Raw genomic sequence first — 7,694 nt, 5'->3', positions numbered from 1 at the left:
TCAATTATGTTAGCAATTTAAAGAGACAACAAAAATCACCTGATTAGAAGAAAAAACCATTATGCTTATAAAAAAAAGTGGGATAATTCAATCAAGAACAATACATCATACTACTAATGAACGGTTAAGAAGACAAATTAAAATAATTAACAAAATATTTTCACCATAAAAAAAAAAGGATAAATGAATACTTCAAAACAACAACGAAGAACAAGTCAGCAAAATAAAATAAAAAGAAACAAAAGATAAACGAATACTTCAAAACAAGTCAGTAAAATAATAAATAAAAAAATAAGATATTATAGGGGCCGAGAATCGAAGACGAGCACACTATACGTGTTTTATAATCCCACTTATACCAACTGAGCAACAACATATTTTGTACTTTATGTGCAGATTTTAGTATCTAAACCAATTTGCAGTCTTGTGTTGAGGATTCGGGGCCCTTCCCTTGCGGGTGCCCAGGGCAGTTGCCCCTCAAATCAACCCTTAGGGTCGGGCCTGGTTATAGTGTAGTGTAGTGTAGTGTAAATAATGTTGGAAATTCTTGTTGAGAAATCAAAAGAAAAGAGTGAAAAGTGTAAAGTGATAAATGTCTCACATTGGTAGACTATCAACTAATTCCTTAATTTATATATTGGGGTATGGGTATGCTAGCTTCTTGTTTAATAAAGCAGTAAGGAACCTTGGTGGACACACTCACACGCGCGTGTAGGCTGGTCGGGTTGAGCTTGGGCCTTACGATGTGCGGGTGGGCTGTGGGCCTACCTTCTTTTGTGGAACCCTTCCATTTTCGGGTTGATCATTGTTACGGGAATATTATGGTTGTTACAACATTATTCTGTTGCGAATTAATTAACCTTAATGAGCATAATTGTCATTATATTTTAGCCTTCAATGTGTAACGATTCCCATTGATGGCCATTATTTACTAGCCGTTTTGACTCTTCACTCATTCTTGATAATATAAAATGTTATAATTTCCGTATACACAAAAGTGTCCATACACATTGATCATCTCTCACAAAAATACTCTTTCGGTTTTTGGGCATATATTCTGACTCCAAACGAGTCTTGTGAGTGCACACAAGTCTTGATGTCGTGTTAACCCTGGAGGGCAACCGTGAGCGTTCTACTGCACTGGGGTAGCTCGAAATTGTCTTTTAGAGCAGTGGTTCGGCCATAGCGCAACAATTGTTCTGAATCACTCAATTCGTTCATCACAACATCGAGATAAGTCTATTCAAAATTACGTATTCTTGCAACATCATTTTATTGTTTGTGTATTTCGCAAAAAATAATACTCCATTCATCCCTAAAAGATTATTATGTATTGAAGGTCCTTATTTGTTTGCCCCATTTCTTATTTAGATTTTTTTTCATTGACTCTCTCTATTTTCCTCTTCAAGAGTCCATTTTATCGGTCCATATTCACATTTTAAACCAAAATATTACTACATCCGTTTCAAAAAGATCTTCATTCTTTGAAAAATGTGTCCAAAAATAAAAACTTTGACCATAAATTCTCGCTATTATATCCTATCAAAAATTATTATGAGATATTTTGTTAGATTCATCTCAAAATGTATTTTATAAATATGAAAATTTTATAATTTTTTGCCATACAAAATTGGATATATTAACAGTAAAAAATTATACCGTAATCCATACAAATATTAAGTGTAAAGATTTTTTAAAACAGAGGCAGTAATTAAGTAAAAGTTTTTTATAGGACAATTTTGTAGAGAACTGAGGGATTAATACAAACACAAAAGCAAGGTGTAAAACAACTCAAATCTAATACGTGGTTGAACCTATCCTTTTTAGATTCCATGGCCCATAAACCAAATTAATGGGTCCTTTACATTTGGTTCTTTTTGACTTTATTCAAACATGTACCCCCAGCATCCATAAATCAATTCATGAATCACAGTAGAGGAAATGTTTGTTCAAATTTGTGTACCGACCTCTACATATATCCGAATGTAGGTAAACTTTAAAAATTCTAAGATAGTCATCATAAAAATGACTATGGTAGGGAATTAATATAGATCACACAAATTGGTTTTCTTTTATCTTTATCTTTATTTTATTTTATCTTTATTTTATTTTATTTTATTTTATCTTATTTTATCTTTATTTATTTTTATCCAAAACTCATTTAATTGATTTTTGAGAAATATGAAAAATCAATATATTTAATTTTGTGAAAATCAATAAATAATTTCCAAAAATAATTAGGAAAATAATTAACTTTTGAGTTTGTTAATTTATGGGTTAAGTTCAATTCTCTCTCCTCTCCCTCTCCTCTGCCGGCACCGGCACCGGCGAAATCAAATCGAGGCGCGCTGTCACCATCTCCTGGCCCCGACATCCACTCCTCCTTCTCAACTCTCTCAGTACACCATAAGATTATTTTCATCATTTTCAACCTCTGCTCATACTCCAGGAAAAAAAAAGAAAAAATAAATAAATTGAATGTCGATGGTTGTCAACGAGAGATACAACGTTTACGAACGCAGATTAATTTGATGATATGGAGAAATGGTTGTCAAAGCTTGGTTAAGAATTGTTAAAAAAATGGATTCTCAATTTTTCAGATCAGTGTTGCAAATTTATGTTTTAGATCTAGAAATTTTGTTGACAGTGTACTTTTTAATGTTGTTTGATTGAATTCAAAGTTACGCATTGACACTTAGGGTGCATGTAAGCTATTGGGGGCCTGAGGAAAAAGATTCTGAAAATTGCGTTTCGGGTTTGAAGGAAGAAGACGATGAACAGTAGTTAAATTTAGAATTAAGTCCGGACGTGACAATTACAAAACTTGAGTGACAAACCCTGATTATAGTACTGTCTATGAATATTTGTGGCCACTACCAATGCACAATGACGATTAAAAAACCACGCACAATAGGACATTACCAAGTATATATAAGGACATTACCAAGTATATATATGGACATTACCGACCATATAAGATGAACTATAATAGTCTAGCAGCTGAGTGAAATTGCCAAATAGGTGTAGAAGTTAGGACACTTATCAAACATGTAAGAGAACAAACAAGTAAATCATATAGATTCAACAGATTACGAACTAAGAGATAAAACACAAACAAAATTGTCAATTATTAGGGTAACGTAAAAAACAACAAAAAACACAAAATATATAGGCATATATAGCTCAACTTGGCTGCCTCTCGATAATTAAAACGGGGGGTACAGAAAACAGGAAATAAAACTAGTACATGAAACAGAGACGCATCATCATCCATGGAAGCACCACCAGCTTCACCAGCTTCACCACCATCACTGCATGGACGAGACATTCAAACAAGATTGTACATCTTGTTAAAACTGGCTGAAACTGCTTCATATGTCCTAATGCTCTCATCCATTGTCGTTTCCGCGTTGATTCCAGCTATTGTTGCTATATCAGCAGTCTGATAGCACAGATGAACACCTCTAAACAGACGAGCATCTGTCCTCGTAGCCAGCCATGCATAAATCCCAGATAGGGTTCCCATATTAGACAGGTAGTGTGTTCTACCATGCCCTGCCAACTCATACTGTCTAGCCAACCGTGCAGCAGACTCAAAATGTTCTTGGCGCCCCCCAAAATCAATGAAGGCATATCCTAAGAAACCATACCCATCCCATTGTCCCCTCACCTTTTTTACCCTAAACCCAAGGCCGATGAGTTCATGTTTCAGCCAAGAAAGACTTCTGCTTGTTGGCTTCCCTTCGATGAACTCTATCGACAAGTTTTTCATGACAATTGTGTAAGGATGAACGTACGGACCATTGGAAGCCATTTTCGTCGAGAATAAGAGGGGAAAAATAAAGAAAATATGGATGGTTGGTTGAAATGAGAAAGAAAGGGAAGTGACGGATATTGGAAATAAAAAAACAGACCTCTATTTATAAAGGTGTTATCAACTTATCATGCATTGGATTCTGCTTTCATGGTAGTTATCTGGGTAATTTACCACGGTTTGAATAAATGCATGGTAATCACCAATGTATTTTCATACCTTAGTCTTCCAACAATTCTTGACTTCTTTTAAAAAATAGCACTGAAAATGTAGTTAAAGTATTCAACGAGGACATTTATTGAATTGAATGGTCATATCCCACTGTTTCCATGCTTGGTAGGTACCTGAATCATATGCCATTGATTAAATGCATGGTAGGCACTTAGGTCTTGTAGACTTGCATTGTTTCGTTTCCCCATAACTAAGTCAGAAGCACTGAAAAGTTTTAAAGCATGACATTTTCAGTTAGGAATCTGAGTGGTATTTGTTTTAAAGTCACAGTGTTCACTAATGTAACTATTCAAAATAACAGTAACCAAATAAAAATAGTTCCATTAACTAGTTCAGTTGGCATTGGTTACATGTATTTATCAAGACCACCACTGCTGGAACAATGGCATAGAGTATCAATGACTAAATGTTTATCCTTGGTTGTATCTGGAGTGTAGTAATGGCCTATGCGAAATACAGATACTACCCAGAACAATCGAAACGTAAGTCTGAAACGTTGGAATTATATTTAAAAATCACTAGCAAAATAAAATTAAAATGTAATTAAAAAAATAAACATCTGATGCATATTACATTATTACCTCAGTTTAAAAATGATCTTGACAGGTGTTATTTGAACAAATATTAAGAAAAACGAGAACTAGAGTGTCATTAGATATGTGAATATAAAAATATATTGATAAATTTAGATAAAATTGTACTACATGCGGGGTGGTGGTAGAAAAATGAATAATGTATAAGTTTTCTGTATTAGTATTATTAATTGGTGAACATGTGTGGGTAATTACCAACTATTCACATTGATGGATAACACCATATTTGTATACGACTTGGTAATTGCCAACTTATGTCTCGGTAGTTACATTTCATAAAACAGGGTTCTATAGTTAAGTTATTATCTTTAGGTAGCATCCCCCAAAATAAGTCTAAAAGTGGAAAGGTAAATTTTGTGGTAGTTGGATATGTGATTTAGTTAAAATATTTTCTGTTGGTCATTACCGAGTAATGGGTTAGTAGTTTCCGTCGGAAAAACATGATTCTAAATTTAAGTTATTATCTGCAAGTAAGGACCAAGATATCCCCCGGTAGTGACCCACGTAATAAGTCTCAAAGTGGAAAGGTAAATTTTTTGGTAGTATGAGATTTAGTTAAAGGATTTTAATCTATAAAATAGATCTCCATATGTATTTTCCCCACCAAAATAATGGGTATTGTTTAGGGTGAGGGCTTTCTCATGGGTAAACATTTTTAAGATCCATTTCCATTTCCATTGCAATGAATATGTGTGTTGTACTTATTGGGTCCGTAAAGAATGCTACTAGTGAGTAAGGTGTACGTAGTAAGTTATGATGTTGCTTTAACTCTAACTAATAACTCTTAGAAACATAGGGGTATTTACATTTGGTTTAACATTAATAAGGGATCGGCGGGTTCATCTATGAATCTAATAGTGAAACTTAAATCAATATACTACTTAGTGGTTAATTTCTCTGGATATGTAGTTGATTTTAGTTTTTACTAATAATGACAACAATTAAAATTGTAAAGGATATTGTTGTTTTAATCGCCACGTTGATGAGCGACATTTATGTGTTAGGTTATGATACATATGATATTACATAAATCATGCGGAAACAACCATTAACCCAGGAATACATATTATTTACACATAATCATATAGCATAATTTAGATGCATACTCTTTGTTGCGTGCCTTCCCTAGCTGCGCCCGAACCGAACAAGAACAAGTCTTTAGGACTCCAAGTGTCGTCCCTCCGTAGATAGTCCACAGCACGTCCGGATCCGCCTTAAGATTGACCAACTAGAATCGCCCTTAAGGTACTAGAATTTTCGGCACTATTGAGCAAAGAATGTGGCTGAATTTTTCTCTCAAAACTCACTTTGAATACTTGAATTAATCTCTTAAAATATGTGACCCTAGGCACGTATTTATAGAGTTATGGAAAGGGAATTGTAATCCTAGTAGGACACGAATTAATTAAACTTAGAATCCTACAAGAACTCTATTTAATTAATTTATCCTTTTAGGAATAGGAATTTAATCATATACTAACTCTAATAGTTTTAGGAATCATGCATGAACACAAACTCACACACACACGGCAGCCACAAGGGCCGCCCATGCGCGTGCGTGCGAGCAGCAGCCCACGCAGCGAGGCCCACGCAGCCGTGGCCTTGGCGCGCGCTGGGCCTGCCTTGCGGTAGGCCTGGGCGCTGCCTTGGCTGGGCTTGTGGCGCGCGTTTGGCTTGCTGGGCGATGGCCCGGCTTCGTGCTGGGCCTTCGTCCGGCAGGCCTCGTCCGATGCTAATTCGTACGATACGCTTCCGATTAAATTCCCGGTTCCGGAATTCATTTCCGATACGAACAATATTTAATATTTCCGATTCCGGAATCAATTTCCGTTTCGAACAAATATTTAATATTTCCGTTTCCGGAATTATTTTCCGATTCCGATAATATTTCCGATTCTGACAATATTTCCGTTTCCGGCAATATTTCCGATTCTGGTAATATTTCCATTTCCGATAATATTTTCCGATACGTACCATGTTTCCGTTTCCGGCAACATCTACGACTTGGATAATATTTATATTTCCGATACGATCCATATTTCCGTTTCCGGCAATATCATCGTTTCCAGAGTATTCATTTCTTGCCTGTGACGATCTCAGCTCCCACTGAAACCAAGATCCGTCGATTCCGAATATCCATAGATGGAGTATCTAATACCATTAAATACTTGATCCGTTTACGTACTATTTGTGTGACCCTACGGGTTCAGTCAAGAGTAAGCTGTGGATTAATATCATTAATTCCACTTGAACTGAAGCGGCCTCTAGCTAGGCATTCAGTTCACTTGATCTCACTGAATTATTAACTTGTTGATTAATACTGAACCGCATTTATTAGACTTAACATAGAATGCATACTTGGACCAAGGGCATTATTTCCTTCAGTCTCCCACTTGTCCTTAGGGACAAGTGTGCATTTCCTAATTCCTTTGTCGCTCGATGCTTGCTCTTGAACATAAGGTAAGAGTTGTCATCCTTATTATGTCCAGAGGTGTTCCTCGGTTTCTGAGTTCAACTGATCAAATAAACAGATAATCATAGCCTATGATTCATCCGAGCACGGCCATGCATTTCACAGTTTCTAGCTCTCCGAGTGGCCTTGTACAACTTTTAAGCATCTCATCCCGATTTATGGGAGGACAATCCCAATCTTGCGATCTTGAGATTAGACTTCGTTTGATAGGTGATTACCTGAGCGTTGCCTTTATAGCCTCCTTTTACGGTGCGACGGTTGGTCAACGTCAAAGTAACCAGTTCTCAAACAAGTAATCTCAAATCACTCAGGTAATGAGGATTTAGTGTCTAATAATTTAATGAAATTTACTTATGACAGATTTTCATCTCTTACAGTAAAGTTTCATAGGTCTTGTCCGATACTAGTCTTCCCAAAGTAAGTATCTATGCAAATGATTATGACATTGCCATGTCCACATAGTTCAAGAAACAGAACTACTAGTCATCTTGCATTCTAATCGTCTAACGTTTTCTATGCGTCCAATTTTATAGAAAACTCCGACTAGGGACCATTTTCAACCTTTGACATTCAAGTTCACTTG

Source organism: Spinacia oleracea, chromosome 4 (assembly GCF_020520425.1).
Source record: "Spinacia oleracea cultivar Varoflay chromosome 4, BTI_SOV_V1, whole genome shotgun sequence".
Classification (NCBI taxonomy): domain Eukaryota; kingdom Viridiplantae; phylum Streptophyta; class Magnoliopsida; order Caryophyllales; family Amaranthaceae; genus Spinacia; species Spinacia oleracea.
This window is presented reverse-complemented; position numbering follows the sequence as displayed.